Source organism: Alexandromys fortis, unplaced genomic scaffold (assembly GCF_014885135.2).
Source record: "Alexandromys fortis isolate MF-2015 unplaced genomic scaffold, M_Fortis_MF-2015_v1.1 scaffold_170, whole genome shotgun sequence".
Classification (NCBI taxonomy): Eukaryota; Metazoa; Chordata; class Mammalia; order Rodentia; family Cricetidae; genus Alexandromys; species Alexandromys fortis.
Window position 1 is genome coordinate 633,181 of NW_026068084.1, and position 16,956 is coordinate 650,136.

Here is a 16,956-nt window from a genome sequence, read left to right on the forward strand (position 1 = left end):
GTGCCGGCGGGGGGGGGGGGGGGGGGGGGAGGGAGGGAGGGAGGGAGGGAGGGAGGGAGGGCCAGACTGACGGTATCCACTGTTTGAATTTCAGAAACATCTGTTTAAAATGACTTTCATGCAGTGTGGATGGGGGTTATAAGAGGGACGGGGAGTTAGTGCTTACATTCCCTTTCTCCCTGCTGGATAGCTCACGTTTTAGCCTCTGGTTAAGATAATGACTTCTGCAGGTGGCAAGGCAGCAGCACCCTAAGTGTTGACCACAGAAGTTCGCCTGCGCAGGCTGCTTTCATTTCAGAACTACGTGGAGTTCAGTCAACTCAGACACGAACATATGAGTCTTGAAACCCATAATGCAAGCAGGGCAGATTACATGCTATGCTTCCAATATTATTCTAATGAGCAGAAAGTTATCTTGCAAACAGGCATGATGCATAAGCACCAGAAACAATTTGTCTAAAATTTTCAGTTTATAGAGATGTGTTTAAATATCAAAATGAACAAGTTTTACAAGTTCTTTAATGATTTTGTTGAATATCTTTTATAAATTGCTTAGACGATATCCTACCTCTGGAAGGGAACTTGGTGTGTTCTCATTTAGTTACACTCCACATCAGATTCCGCCTCATATTTTCAAATGACTTAGATGATTATAATAAATTGAAAAGAATTTTTAATAATGCAAAGAAAAATAGTTTTCATTAAAGAGCCATCAGAAATTTGCCCAGAGTCACACTTTTCACTTGATTTGCTTTGGAACTCACAAATGTCCTTTGTCCTGCTCTCTATGAACACTTGACGAAAACTTTACACTGAACATCTGTATCCAATGAAGAATATATTAGGTGTCAGCTTTCAATTCTGTGTATTTTATAACTTACAAAGGTGGGTTTTCTGGCTAAAACAGAGACTGTTATATACTTTATAGTTGAAATGGACTGCCCCAAATGAAGGGAAAATGCAAGACTGAAAAGTTCTACTTTTAAAAATCCTTTACATGTAATATATTTTTCCATCCAACTATTAAGAGTCATTAAATATATATTTTCAGTGTGCTGTATAATTGTAAGAAGTCAGTTATACCATTTTTATGGGACGGTGCACCACATCATTTCCATTCCACACATACCACTAGCAGTGATTAAGGAAAAGGCCGAATACCATGCCAGTTGGGTCCACCCATAACTAACCCAGAAGAGCAGGCTGTGACGAACAAATTACAATTCCTTAAGTAAAGTTAGCAGACAGTTAATGATCTCTGCTTCACAAATCAGGCCTTCTTCATCTTGCTGCGTCAAGGGACTCACATCTCATTTTATAAACACTATGCAAGGTGTCTCTGCAGTCAGAACATTGCCACAGACTCAGGCCTGCCTTTCCCATGTGAAAGCAAGTCTAGAGAATCAAGAGTAATAGACGGCATAGCTGAAGCATCTACAGACTAAATGAATGACATTAGCATCAGCCTCAGTACTACTAGGAGAGGGCTGGGCAGCATGAGTGCTCATATGCATCAATGCACAATATCTTCCAGAAAAACTTTGACATGATTTCCATAAAGATTGGCTCTGAATCTATAAAATGCTTTAGACTGGCACTACCAGAGGATGGGGGCAAGAATCTCTTAGTCCTCTATTGGAATAGCAGAGATGAGTTTTCCCCTCAAAATTTAGCAATACTAGATGCCCAAAGAAGAGACTGCATCTAATATTCACATTTGACATTTGGACACAATGTGGCAGGCAGGCATGGTCACAGTACTACAGAGTACATGTTACTATCTCTCCCCCTTCCCCCCTTTTTAAAACTAATCCACACAGTTAGCACATAGAGGAATTCAGCCTTCGACCCAGGCCTTCTAGGTTCAAAGTCTATGCTCTCAGCCTTTTGGCTTGACAACTTAAGTATTTACTGAACACACAGTGACTATTTCCTAAATCAGAGCATTCTCCCAAATGAAATTTGATCTTTTTCTTTTCTTACATAGAAACACCACAGAAAGCTTTTTAGGAAAAAATGATCTTGGACTTCGTCTGTGAGAACGAACAAGGAGCCTGGAACATGACTGAGAAGACCACTCAGCCTTGTTCTAATGACTGATTTGAAACACAGCAGAAGAAAGTTGCTATAGTTTCAATGTCTAAAGATAATCTTGATTCCACAGTACCAAACTCCATTCTAACACCCCACTGCACCTCAACCTCAATTTATTTTAACAGTAGAGAAACCAAACATGACTCACTTTCTAGCCAAATACAAATTATTAAGAATTACTCATTTTGATAATGAGTACCTTATCTCAAATTACTGGGTATCTTCAAGACTGAATTTTGAAGAGTGTGAGATAGGCTTGTATTGACTTACACCAAGAACACGAGGATCTCAGAACCCAATAAAGGAAGAATCTCCTGTCCCAAGCCTACTGGATAGCAGCTGTGTTTAACAGCATTAGCTTCAACAGATAGATGTTTACTTTTTAATAGATAAAAATGAAGGAGATTTTTAGAAATAACTGAAAAAGTGAAACACATATCACTCATGTTAAACTGGAAACCACTAAATTTTCTTTTCCCTGCATGTATATAAGTCAGAAAAGCAAATTTGTTATAGTATCAACTATCAATATATTTTCTAAATATCAGTAAAATCGTTTCGGCATAACAGCTTTTGGGGCAACTTGGAAACTACTCAAAATCCCTAGATAGATAAAAACACATAAGTCTTCATCCTAAAGACGTACAACCATTAATAAAAATGTCAGCTCTTTTTGATGCAAATACGTCTTGATGCAATTCTTCTTTAACACAAAAGTCTTTCTTTAAAATACAGTACCAGGAGCTTCTTTTATTATCATTAAACAAAACTAATATAAGACAAAGAGAGATTATCATTTTTAAAATATAGAAATGCTCAAGTGAGATGAGCAATTTGTTAGTACGTTGGTCTCAAAGTAAGACCAAAACAATTCTCAGAAGTCCTGCTATCAATCATAGAGTCAGATGCACTTAATTCTACATCATGGATTACTGTTATTGCCTGGGGATCTTCGTTTACTAACACTTTCCATGCTCAAAGCAATACTAAGGTTTTTCTCAAGATTTGCTGGCATTAGCCTTTGGATTTATGGTATATTGTACAGACATAAATAATGGGTGAGTAATACTCGGCTCATGAGTAAAAGGAACAGAGTTGTAGCTTACAGTACAGACAGAACCTGTGTGGTTAATGTAGACCAGACCTGTCAGCAAGTGGTAACAGCAGCCACCATGCAAGGGGCAGCCCAAGACACCTGCTTACTGAAGATGGTGGGATCTTCCGGTCCCAGGTCTGTCTTTTCTAAATGTTTATCATAAAACTGGTCTACTAACAGGAAATGCAGCATAGCTCCAGACAGCATTTCCTGGAAGATACCCAACACGTGAGTGGGTGAAGATAACACAGTGACCTTCTCATCAGTCATGTTGGTCACTTAACAAGCACACTTCCCACAGGAAAGCCAGGATTAATACATAAACTGAGCTTGACTAGCTGTTTATTATTGTATCTTTTTCTCTATGCCTAGCATTCTACAATGGTATTTATTTTTGCCACTGATGAAGCAAGAGTACAGTATCTGAAAATTACAATATTACATGTCACATTGGAGACATGAAACTGAGTATTGGTCTATCATCAAAACAAGCATTCTCTTATCCATCAAACTATTTTTGGTTTTCAAATAATCTTCAATTGTCCTTTCAAAAAAATTCACCTTCAATTGACAGTTTATGTGTGGGATCAGAAACATCCAAGTATAATCACCAACTCACTCTCCTTTACAAAGCATGTTTTAAAAGTTACATTTTAAACAAATATCCTAAAAGTTTTCTGCAAGTATGACCCATGAGACTGAACATCTAAAAGCTTTACATTTCTGTCTCACTAAAGAATTTGCTGCTTTATATGGAAACAGAACCAACATGGAGACTGTCACCAAGACAGTTCCAGATTTCAAGTACATAAAAGCTAACGAGAGAGAGAGAGAGACAGAGACAGAGAGACAGAGAGAACACACTATAGAGTAAAGTTAAGTGAGTATTTCTCGGTTGGCCAAAAGATAATAATTTTTAAAGATTTATTTATCATTTTATCTATGCGTATGTGTGTGCTTGTATGAATGTATGTGTATCACGTGTATGCAGTGCCCACAGAAGCAAAAAGAGGAACTGGAGTTGCAGATGGTGTGAGTACTGAGAATGATGCCCACGTCCTTTGCAAGAGGAGTACACGAGCTAACTCCCTGAGCATTCCAGTTGCGATAGTAAATAATTTTACATTCATGTTTCCAATGCAAGTGCATGCTAAGAGTTGCTACTACGTGTAAGAAAGCTATCATCCAACAAAGCCATTCGTCTGTTATTCTCTCATTATTATACAAAACATTTATTTTCCTATCTCCAGATATTTTACCATTTTAAACAGTCTCAAGTATTTAGACTCCCTTCCAAATTATCATGAAGGTACTGACTTGACGCCTAGTCTCTGTTTACCTCAAGTGAATTCCCATCCACTCAAAGGTAGTATTCTTTTTTTATACCTTTAGTATCCCTTGGTTGGAAAATTTCCTAACCCATCAATTTTATTTGCTACAACTACTAATAAATATTTAACAAGATAAACTTAATTCTTTAAAATTTCATTCATTTATAATTCTTTTGCTTATTTATGCTTATTGTTGGCCTAAACTAACCCAAACCAAATCTCCAGACTCAGATTTCTTGGAAACTTAGATTTGGGGAGCTGGAAAGGATATTAAAGAGCATCCCCTCCAACTCCTTCATTTACGGCTGAGGACAGCAAGCCCAGAACAGATAGCTGAGTGACTTTGGGCATGTTTCCTACCAGTGGAACAGCCAGAAGCTGGAGCCAGGTCTCCTGATGCCCAGAGAGGAGCCAGGTTTCCTGGTTTCTAATCCAAAGATCTTTCCATTACACACACTGACTCTGTTCTTTGAGGCTGCGCTGGGCTGCTCACACTGATCAAACCCCTTTGAGAATGATCACATCGGCTAAACAGAACACCTTGATGACCTAGTCACCCAACACTGGGTCATGCCTGTGTAACCAGGCTATGCTGTACTCACTCACCCTTTCCTCCTGGCCTAACATCTCCACGGCCCCTTATTCATCACACTATCAATTATGACTCACTAATAACCTTCTTCAGAGTTGTTTTTGACTCAGCCCCTTACAAGTCCCATAAAAAAGCTAACAATTCAATGAACTTAATAAATGGAACAATAACTTATATCATATTAACTATAACCCAGGAACCATGCTAAATACTATAACAGACACAGTGGATATCTCTCAAAACAATGCACAAAGAACTCAGGGCCAGGAAGCAGCAGTTGGAGTTCAAGCATCAAGATTCTCTAGACCTATGCTTTGAATTTCTGCATCACAATTCCATTGACAACTCATATCTGCAGCAGATGGCTGAAAGTTAATAGATGACTAACTTCATAGTCATTAGTGTGCCCTGGAAAGACAAAAGCAAGGGAAGCAGCAACTGCCTCTGTCCGATGAAGTTCAAAGTTCCCACTTGGCATGAATGAATTACTACCAAGTGCAAGTCTCTTTCCTTGTGTTAGAGATAGCCCCACGGTAGGGTGGAGGACCCTGCTGAGGGGAGCGAGTTCTTAAAATCTTTTATACATGGTAGATTGTCTATACTCACATTTGGTAGTTCTGGCTAAACTATAAATTTGGTCAAAATGTGGTATTCATGACAAAGAAAAAAGTAAGTACCTTCCATAGAAAAGACTTTTTTTATTCTTTTTTTTTTTTATTAAAAATTTCTGCCCCCTCCCCGCCTCCCTTTTCGCTCCCCCTCCCCCCACTCCCTCTCCAGTCTGGAGAGCAGTCAGGGTTCCCTGCCCTGTGGGAAGTCCAAGGTCCTAGAAAAGACTTTTTAAAGAAAAGCAAATAGGTATATAAGCTAGGATGACCAAGAAAACTAAGCAAAAGGATAATGTGTTCCCAGTCTTTGCTAGAAATTCATCCAGACAGGTGACGTATGTATTGCTTCAGTGATAAACAGAGTGGGTGGCTCCACTCTGCCAGGCACACAGCACTACACAAGCTCTGCTTATCCAACAGTCAAATCTTATATCCTAAGAACTCGGTCAGGGCCGAAAGTTCTGACTCACTCTTCTCTGGGAGATCTGTTACTGGTGATGCTGTGGCTAAATATGACAAATCTGTGCCCTTTGTGGTTGCACTTTCACGCTCAGAACTCACCACACAAAGGCGGCATCTTTAGCAGGTGGTATCACTTTCCTCACCAACAATGCTTTCTCAAAAAGGCACAGTAAAATGAAAACAGAATTTAGTTCAAAGCTAAATTACTCCAGCCAGCCCATTTGGACAAAGCATAGGCGTTCTCCTCTGTTCAGGCACTCAGCAGTTTGGGAAGGTGCGCTGTAAAAGTAGGGCAAGGGAGACAGGTTCAGAGGCAGATCTCACAGAGCCTGCGGTCTGAACCAAAGCACGGGTCAAAGCGGTCAGCTGCAAACTGACGAGTCAAAAATAAATCAGAGCAGAACAGAAACAGTATAAGCAACCTGACCGCAGATTTCCACATTCCAGTGCAGGACGTTGGAATATGAAACACAGCTAATGTGAGAGGCACTGGGAAATTCATTTAAATTTCCACAGGCTTCAGGTTTCCCAGATGAAAATTCCCAATAAAGAAGGCCTTTCTTCCCCAGGGGTTGTCACATGCTGGGGAGAAGGACACTATGAGAGGAGGTAAAACACACAAGACTCTGTTATCTTTGCTCACCAAGTGATATCTTATAACCTTACCTAATAGATTGGTCAACCACAAGGCCAAGTCTTCTTTCATCGGCAGCAAATTAGCTTCATGTCTGCTGGCCAGCCACTGGCTGTACTGATGCATATCAGACAGGCCAGGTCCGCTGCGAACCTTAGGGCTCAGGGCAGTGCACATCATTTATCCACTCCTGACACCTGCTGTGGAGACAAAAGCGCACGCGCTTTTCATACAGGTAAAATTTCTAAAACTCCACCACTATGACAAGGCCCATCCATGGGATTCCGTGAGGTTAGATCAGGTTATTAATTATTAAACCCAGAGACACTATGTGTTTTATTTGTCTGGCTCTCTCACTTTTAGCCAGCCACTTGGTAACAGCAACAACCAAAGGTCAAGGAGAAAGTCAAACAATAAATGCTTAGCTCATGAAAACAATGTATTTGGAAAGGGCCAGCTTCAGGAACAAGAAATCCCATTTATGCAAACACAGTAAGATGTGGTTACATTGAGGTTTTAATGTCCGATCTTTTTTTTTAAGCAAAGATTTCTACAGAATTTGAGTGCTGAACATGAGCACTCACTTGATTCCCACAATCCATAGAAAACACTTGGGAACTGTTGGCAAGAGGGATGCCTAAAAATTAAGGAAGCATGATGCAGTTTGTGGGTGGTGGCAAACTCAGCCAAGGACTCGTGATTTAGAGAACTGAGTATTGGGTAGGAGACAAGGGGTCTTAAAAGACTCTCCACTATAATTCTGAAAGACCAAAATCAGAGGGGATCCATAGCACAAGCAATCTAACTCCATGGCATCACAGTAGAGTTGGGCTAAAGTCTTGATCTTCAAACCCGGAGAACTCTTTCCATGAAGACGGTCGGACAGAACACACTAGCTGAAGACAATGTCTAATAACAACTGCCTCTGGTGGCCTTTGCCCTCTAGCATGATTTTCTCCTGGCTCTGAATCTTCCTGATTTTTGTTCTGCAAATTGAGTTTTGTTTGTAATCATTTTAGAGTAGAAATACTCCAATGCTTTACATCTAAAGTAAAACTGGCAGAGAATTTGCTTGGCATGTTAGAAATCCTGTGATAATGCACAGTGCAATAAAAACAAATAACTAAAATGAGATTATTTCATAACCCGAGCACTTCACTGTATGCGAAGTATAGAACCTTTATTTGAATCATAGAAAAAGGACTTAAATAAATAAATACTTTAAACTATGCAAATATATTTAAGTTGGCGTTAAATATATCATCTTTGTATGAGCTATTTTTGGGGTAATACAGTCACAAGTAACTCAAGGTGGCCTCAAAATGCTATCTATATAACTGAGGGTGACCTTGATCTTCTGATTCTCCTGTCCCTCCTCCTGAGTTCTGGGATTAAATCTCTGCCCACCATACTTGTATATAAAATACTGGGAAACAATCTCAGGACCGCTTACATGGTAGGCAAGCACTCTCTTAGTGAGCTACAAATCTGCCCTATATGAGCTATTTGTAAGACCTGGTTCTACTTAAGTAAAATCAATAAATCGAAGCTATCTTTTATCTGAAATACAATTATTCCACTTTTTGTTTACAACAGCTCAATCATTTCATTGAGAGTCTTCTTTACCCTGACCAGCTCTAGCTACAAATCAGTATAATCACAAAATAAGCAAAAGAAGTATAATCAAATGACAATAAACACAAGAGTATTTGCGACAGGCAAGCTGTTAGCACATGACATTCCAGATATTTCATCTGAGAATTTCAAAGTGACCAAGTTACATGCTACCTTTGTGGTTTTACTCTTTCAAACTTTGCACAATGCTCCTTTGTAGTTATTCTCAAACTCTAATTTATTTAAATTAATTTCTTTTAAAAGTTTACATTTGAATAGATAATCTAGTTATATTCATTTAATTCAAAATGTGGTTATCTCCAAAATCGTAGAAAACACAATTTTGTTGGGAGAGGTAGTAAATACATAAAGTATATAATTCATACACAACTGAAAGATACAGTTGCACTTACTCTTTTGCTATTCCCTAGATATCTGAAATGAAGCATTAGGAAGTTAATCTGTGTTTATTACACCTTGTCATGGGCTCCAAGTTTGTTAAAGTAAGAGTTGGAATTTTGCTGTTGTTTACCCTCTCCCGGTTAATACCACCATCAGAGTTTCTCTAAACTTCTGTGTTTTAACATCAAAAACACCTGAAATATTTTCAATCCCAATTCTTTTAAAACTATGCTCATTAACAGCAAATCAATACCTCTGTCTGTAGCTAATCAGGATCTTACAGGATGGCTAGCCTGTCAACATGCATGTAACCAATCATATATCTAAGCAAAAGAGTCAGACACCTAAATAACTAATTGAAACCTTAAAAGGGTTACCTCCAAAATGCCTCCTTCTCAAGACACAATCTCTCCCACCACTTCCCTGAAAGTGAGATACAGTCTCACAGTAACTCTACCTCCGCCCTATTGTGTGCCCTGTGACTCCCACTGAAGCTTCAGAGCCCTGTGTCGCTCTACAAAGGCAAGAAGACGCCTCAGGTTCTGAAGCTCATTGTCCAGCGCAGAATCCACCAGGGGATCGCTTACAGTGAGCCTAATGGCATGTCACAGTTCCAGTGAGTCAGAGGGACACAATCCTTCCCCTCAGCAGTTCTCAACAGTGAAGTTGTTATTTTCCTTGACAGTTGCACCTTTATTTCCCATGCAACCGCTCTTGCGTTTCACCAGAAATGTAATCCGAACTATCTCCTAATATGAATTGATGAATCACTAAAAAGAATAAAGATAACTAAGCTAGTTTTATTTTGATATTTTGTACATAACCACAATTTTAGTAGAGATGACAATTAAAATAAGGTCAGATTTTTTCCAGAGGCCAATGTGAGAGAAAGAAGGCTTAAGGGTAACTCAAATACTATAAAGGTTAAAAGACTTAAACTATGATAAACACAGAGAGACACAAGGATATTTTAACAGCCAAGACTTGTCTAAGTCCTCTCTAAAAAAAAGAAAGATGGGCAACCTGTTTTCTCTTGTTCCATTATTTATACTTAAAACCATCACTATATTGAGCACAACTCAGTGGGTTTCCTTAAAGTCTCTATATTCAGGCCTTAGAATTGGCTGAAATTGAGCCAGGAGATGATGGCACACACCTTTAACTCCAGCACTCAGGAGGCAGAGGCAGGTGGATTTCTGTGAGTTTGAGGCCAGCCTGGTCTAAAGAGTGAGTTCCAGGACAGTCAGAGAGCTACACAGAGAGACTCTGTCGGGGGAGGGGGAACAGCACAGAACAAAGAACAATTTGCTGGAATCGGATAGGAAGAAGAAATGGATCCAGCTAGAAGGAAGAAAATATAGAATCTGAGGAATTCACTGCATGGTGAAGTAGACTCTCACTGAAATGACTGAGCTGGAAGGAAGAAATGAATGAATGCAAGAAAGCACATAGGGGGAGGGGAGGGAAGGAAGAAAGGAAGGAGGGAAGGAAAAGGAAAGACTAGAGTTAATGACAGTAGAAGGGGGACTTGGAGGTACAAGAGGACAAATGGAAGGGAGATAAAGGAGATGATAATAGGAAGATTGAGGTGATCAAAGTATATTAAACATAGTAGCTATATAATTAATAGATGATAAAAATTAAAAAATAAAGATATGAATCACTTAGTAAATCTAATTTAGTTCAACTTTAAAAAGTTTAAAAGTTCATAACAGTTAAATAAAAAGATAACTTAGGAATTTGATCCTTTTATAATTTATAATAAATATTGAGTGTACCTAGATGAACTGCATTATATCCTAAAGAAAAACTAGGGAAAAGATCATTCCAGTTCTTTGGAATGCATTTAAAGTTTCGCAGACTACTGAACAGAAAAGTCAGGATAAGGAGAAAAAGTTTTCATAGCTTAACACTGAAAGATATTCTCAACAAAATTTATGTAATCCAAATAGTCTAAATGGCCAAACAACTACTCTGTCAAGTATTGAACACAATCAATTGGAAAGACTGAGACCTCAAATGTGTGATACTCGTGAACAATTCACTAAATTGGAACTTCTACAAGCTTTCTATGAGTAACTGAACTGTAAAGACCTGGAATGCATAAAAATCAATCTTAAAGGGCAAAACATATGCAAAATCCTTCAAAGACTGTGTATTTTCCCTTTCTTTCTGTAGTAAAGGTGACTCTGGTGTAGCGGTTGTGGATGTGCTGAGGCTTGGACAACCCAAAGGAAGAAGAAGCTCACAAGCCTGAAAGTAAAGCACCACTTCTAAAGACTGTCTGGCCCATTGCCTCAGAATGCAGCTGTCCATGCCTCCAAGGGGCTTGCTTTGATTGTGGGCAAAATGCTTTCTCCCATCTCTAGAAGGCTGGCATGACAGAAAGAAACATACTTCAGTATTATATGGAATATGAATTATAAAGAAGGAAAAAAACAAAAGCAAAAATAAAAGATTTTACTACTCTTGTCTTTTGTGAGATTCCACAAAAGCAAGACTAATAGACTGATAAATGAATAGAATGAAAAAGATGAAATCCAACATTCTAAGGTGAAATAATGGCTCCATAGCTTAACCATTTAGGAACTGTACATACCATAGAAGTTTTCTCTTTTTATCTGAGTTGTTCACTGTGTACTGTGGACAAGACCATTTCAAAGATAACTGGGAAGATTCAACATTTGTGACATTACTTGGCAAATATTTTAATATCAATGCATTTTATATGCAATCTAAATCATCACCATCACATATAGAAATAAAACAACCAATGACTTATTTTGGAAAGACCTTCTGTAACAAAATGCAATTTTGCCATATAACTCTCAATCATTATTATGAAAAGATAGAAGAGTTGGAAATGTCAGCTTGTCATTAAAGATCCTTATGTTGAGGAAGTTGTACCCAAGCTTATATGCCAATTATTAAGCAGTAAAATAAGTATATAGGGTTAATAATGATAACAAAGAATATTGCAATTTGATATAGTTAAGGATCATAAGCTATTAATAATAAGTAATTAATAATACAATATTCAAAGCTCATTGAAACAAATAGATGGTTACAGATATTACCCAAATCTCCTTTCTGTCTCTCCCTCCCTCCACCCCTCTCATCTCCTTTACGAAAGGCCACCAAAAGTAGTGAGGCCCAATGAATGTGCAATCAAGAGTCCTGCCTTTAAAAGCAAACTTGACTCACTTCTGCAATGTTGACCTCTCTTTTAACCATGAAATTTTATGTGTTAAAGACAGAAACAAAGATTATAGGTCATTAAGACTGTCTTTTAAAATGAAAAACAAAATGAATGCATCAATCCGAAAACTCTTCCAAAATCTAGCAGGACAAAATGTCATTTTTGAAATGGACTCAAAGAATGAAAGTCCAAAGATGATTTGTACCATTTCCTGAAAACTTTATTGTCATGTGACTTATTTTGACCAACCAGTAATATCTCTGCAAAATGTAGATCCTGAACCAATGTTCAGAATGCAAAATGTTTGCTGTTACTATTTTCCCCTTCTATTAAAAACAGAATTTTTTCCTCATGTAATAAAATCTGATTATGAATTCCCTTACTTCTACTCCTCCCAGTTCCTCCCCACCTCCCCTCTGGTTCAGATCCACTCCTTTTCTGTCTCTCATTAGAATACTAGTGTTATGCAATTGGTTGGTGGTTTAATTTGGTTTGACTATATAGTCCAGTCTACACCAACTCATTATGTAGTCCACCAGCTTGGCCTAAAATTTAAGTACTCCTGCATCAACCTCCCAAGTGCTGGGATTACATGTCTGTACTCCTATTCCAAGTTATGAATGTGAAACCTCATTAAAAGGGCTAATCAGAAAATAAAGTCCACAATTTAATCATAAATGCAGTTTCAGATCTTGTAATGACACTATAACCTCTGTCAAGTGACTAAATCTAATATAAATTCAGCAAATATTAAGCAAAGTAACAACTTTAATTAAGTAACTGGAGACTAGACTCAAAAGGCCCTTGAAAAATCTGCACAGGAGAATTCTCATATATTCCTAAGGGACTGGGAGCCTAGGAAGATATTTTGCCTAAAGTAATGGGATATTCACACAGTCATTAAATCTCTGTACCTCCTTGTACATAGACTATGTTTTTAACTCTTTGGGCATCTCTTTCTTATTGACAGCCCCACGGTGACTTATCTTGGATGAAATGATTAAACACACACACACACACACATCTCTTTCTCAAGACAAACTATTTCTGCCACTTGAGATTTTTTTGTTAAGTCACCGGTCTCAAAACCCTACTAAACCATTCTCCCAAACAGTGAACCGCAGACTTTTAGAATTCTGCCAGATTAAATTGAGACACGATTTGAGTAGAAAAACATCTAAAGTCACTAACTGGAAATTGTAATGGCTCATATCAAAAGTCTATGTAAATTGATTTGGTAAGCCTTAATTCATAAGAACATTTATGTTTTGTTCATAAAACAAAAATTATATTTTAACTCAAATACAGGAATGAAATATCAGAATTCAGCATTCTATTCAGATATATATGCAATATATGTGCAATATATGTTATATATGTGCAAGATAGATAGATAGACTATAGATAGATAGATTCTTCATGTAAAGAGAAAACAACAAAAAATCTCAGTCGAATGGCCCCTGAAAACTTTGATATACGGAGTTTCCAAGTACCTTCACCCACCTTTACAAGAGCTATTTCTACTTTCTCGCTTGTTCTTTCCTCTAGTCTAACAACACTGAGAGGAAAACTTCAGTAGCAATTCAAGAAAGCGGAAGAAACCACAAAAGCAATGTTATAATTTCTGCAGAAACTAAAAAAAAAAATCCTGGAAATATGTTGTTAGAAACACAGCAGTTGTTTTAAGCAGCGTAGGTCTTCAGAGCTCCCCGGACCTGCACTGCTGACCTCCAGTCTCCAAGTTCTAAACGGCATGTGGCTGCAGGTTAAATGAAGTCCTGAGGTTTTACCACACCTTCAAGCTCTAAGTTTAACTAAGGCTTGGCACCAGGATGCTAGAAAACTCGATAGGCATCACAAGTCCTTCGGCTCTTGTGAATTCTGCCATATGAATTTATGTCCCAGCAAACCACAATCCACAGCACAGAGTTCGATACTTATCGATAAAAAAAGTGAAGAGATACACCTACAGCTCAGATGCACAGGGTCAAAACCCAAACTACCTTTCCTGGTTAGAAACTTCTCAGACAGCTCTCAGCACAGGCTCCGCTGGGCATGGTCAAGGCAAAGCACCTCAGTCTTAGTTCCTCTGGCTCTTACCTTCTCTTAAGCAGTCAGAACCTGAACACCCATATTGGAAAGGACCACCACCACACTCTCCACAGCTAGAGTAGGGCATTCCTTGAAGAAGGGCTCATTGATCTATGCCAAAGACAAGCCAGGCAAATCAGATGTGAGCTGTAGTTATGAGCAAAGACTAAGAGGTAGGGGGAAGCAGCAATGAGCACAGGGTTTGTTCTCAGCCCTGCCTCTCAGAGTCTCTTGGGACAGGTGGAAAGGGAAGGAGGACTTCCTGTGCCTGGCGGATACTCCCAACTTGTCTGAGCCTTTATTTAACACCGAAAGGCCAGATGGGTGTCCCTCTGAACATGTAGGTCTTATTTCCTCTGCATAACATCTCGTGTGCACAACTCGTCAAGCTTTGTTGGAGAGGTTTGGGATAGTAGGTGGAAAGTTAATTTAAAAAAAAATTGAAGATAAAGAAGATAGAAAAATCAAAGACTATGATTAAAAAAATAGTAAACTGGAAGAAAAATCGACCCCACCTTCATGTGTATTGGAATACAGAAAACAGAATGCTAGGAACTGAGCTTGCTCGCACATTAGGAACTCGAAATGTCTGGGCCAATCAATCAGTTACAGAGTTGATAAAACTTAATTTTGCCAGGGCTAATTAACACCTCCAAAGAAACCTTGGCTCCTTTGTTCCCTAAATAGGTTCAGATTTCAGTCATCTCGGGCTGGGCTAAAATGAAATATCACATCGAAATATAAATGTATGGATAAATTAGCATTTGTTCATACTTGTAAGAAGGTTCAATTCAACCCAACTCGTTCACAAAGTCACCCCAAATTACATCACAACCTCTTCTTCTTCTTCGCTCCCATTAAATCAAACCTCAAACCCTCAGCAAGTGCAACTAAGACAGACAAGCAACCCAAGTCCCTTCGCTCCCCCCCCCCCATAACCACAGAGAAGGGCATTACAGGCTTGCTTGAGCATCACGCATGTGTACATTTATGTCCTCGCGCTGAGACTTTCTCACTTCCGCCCCTGGTTGGCTGCGCTGTCCCAGAGGGCTTCTGGCGCTGCTCAACAATAGCGATAGTGGGATGGAAGCTGTTTCCAGGGCATCAGGAGATCCCACACACTGCAATGAGCGGCTATGAGCAGCACTCACCCTCGGGCTGCTTCCAGGCCCCTCCCCCCCGCGCCCTCCTGCAGTAGCTCAGCTGGGGCCCCTCCTGGTTGCCCCCCACACACACACACCCCTGCGTGCTCACCAAGTCGAGCCCACTGCTCCCTGCAGCTCAGCAGCAGCAGCTCAGCAGCGCAGGCGCTCCCGGCTGCGCCCCTGTGACTTCTCCAGACACAGGTCCTGTGGCCTCTGGCTTCCTGCAGCACAGCAGCACCTTGGCGGCAGCTGTGTCCGCGCCGCCCCTCTTCATACTTCTGTGATGGCTCCTCTTGGTGCTGTTTGGGAAAATGATTTTAATCCCACTCGCCAGAAACAGATTTCCTACATTTCATCAGTCCACACGGACCGAGCGGAAGTAAAATGCTTACTTTTTTTTCTGCTGGACAGCAAACGCAGTTGACACTGATTTACCCTTCAAATGGGAGAGATTGTATTACGAGCCCTTGGCAGCAATTCCAAGTTGGGACCAATCCCCAGCCCCTTGCCTGTCCCCCAAACACTAACCTAAGAGAGAAGGGGTGGGGAGAGGGGAAGGGATCATATTTAACTTCAGAGTTTTAACAGTAAATGACTTTAGCACAATGTTAAAATTGGGTGTTGGAAAGTTTTTCTTTTCTGGCCTGTGAGTGTGCACACTCAGTGGTATGAGCTTTCTAGTAACTCGGGCCAGTGTTCGTTCCAAATAAAAGAATTTGATGTCTTACAATTCTGTGTAAATATCAGATTTTAGAATGGTCTGCACTCAGGGCTGTTTCCACTTTAGAAAGGAAATGTGAGTCTGCTCTTCCTTCTCTCAGGCATACACAGTTCAGTGTTGTGTTGAATATCACAGACAATTTAACTCAACTGTCGTGTATTAGGACATGAACTTTAAGATGAAAAGCTTTATATGAAGTAGAGAGATGCTGGGCTGTCTCAATCACCTCTGAAGGGCAGTGGCCTCTAGCTCAGTGTCCGGTTTCCACTTCCCACAGTGTCTGCTGCAAGGAATCACCTTGTGTTCTCCATTAATTTGGCCATGTACTTCTCCATCCAGAGTACACGGCTGCAGCTCACAAGTTCTCCGATCCCCAGGTACCAGGTTAAAATAGAGTGAGGCACGCTCACATGCCTTCCCAGAAAACAAAACACCAACTACCCGTCAACGTACAACAGCAAAATAATGCAGACAACTCTGGCCGGCACCTCTATTGCTTCCATGTGGAAAGGTGACTTGTTCTAACAGTTCTAATAGCTGAAAATGGCACCAGCTATTGGCTTGCAGTGGCAACACAAATAGGAAAAAGAGAAAAGACAGTAACAGAAAGGCTTAGGATAGTGGAGGTTTTCATTTCAGTTAGATTTGCTACTGCAACTGTTGGCTGCATGGCCCTCCCTAGCACCCCAGAAGAACATAGGATGGATGGTTCCTCGCGTTGAGAACAGACAACATTTAAAAATGACATACATAAAAAAACAAAACAAAAACCAAGCAGACGAAACTTGGTCAACCGGAGTGCACAAACATGAGTGATACCATTTCTCAGTTTGACGCGGTTTGAGTTTTCATAAAACCCCCACAAGGCATTTCAAATTTCTGATCCTTTACATAAAAAGCTTATATCCTTTGGTGATAATTTTTATGACCAAAACATCATCCAATATATGTTAATGCACATGTTTTC

At 39.6% G+C, this 16,956-nt stretch overlaps 1 long non-coding RNA gene across 1 annotated transcript in view; it reads right to left on the reverse strand.

Annotated features, from left to right (window-relative positions):
* Positions 1 to 6,843: 6,843 nt before the first annotated feature.
* Positions 6,844 to 16,956, reverse strand: part of LOC126488565 (uncharacterized) — a 31,607-nt gene continuing 21,494 nt past the window's right edge. Inside the window, exons 2-3 of the long non-coding RNA XR_007588740.1 lie at positions 15,378 to 15,567; positions 6,844 to 7,017 (exon numbers count right to left, since the gene is read on the reverse strand). This is a non-coding gene — a long non-coding RNA (uncharacterized lncRNA). The remainder of the gene's footprint in view (positions 7,018 to 15,377; positions 15,568 to 16,956) is intronic.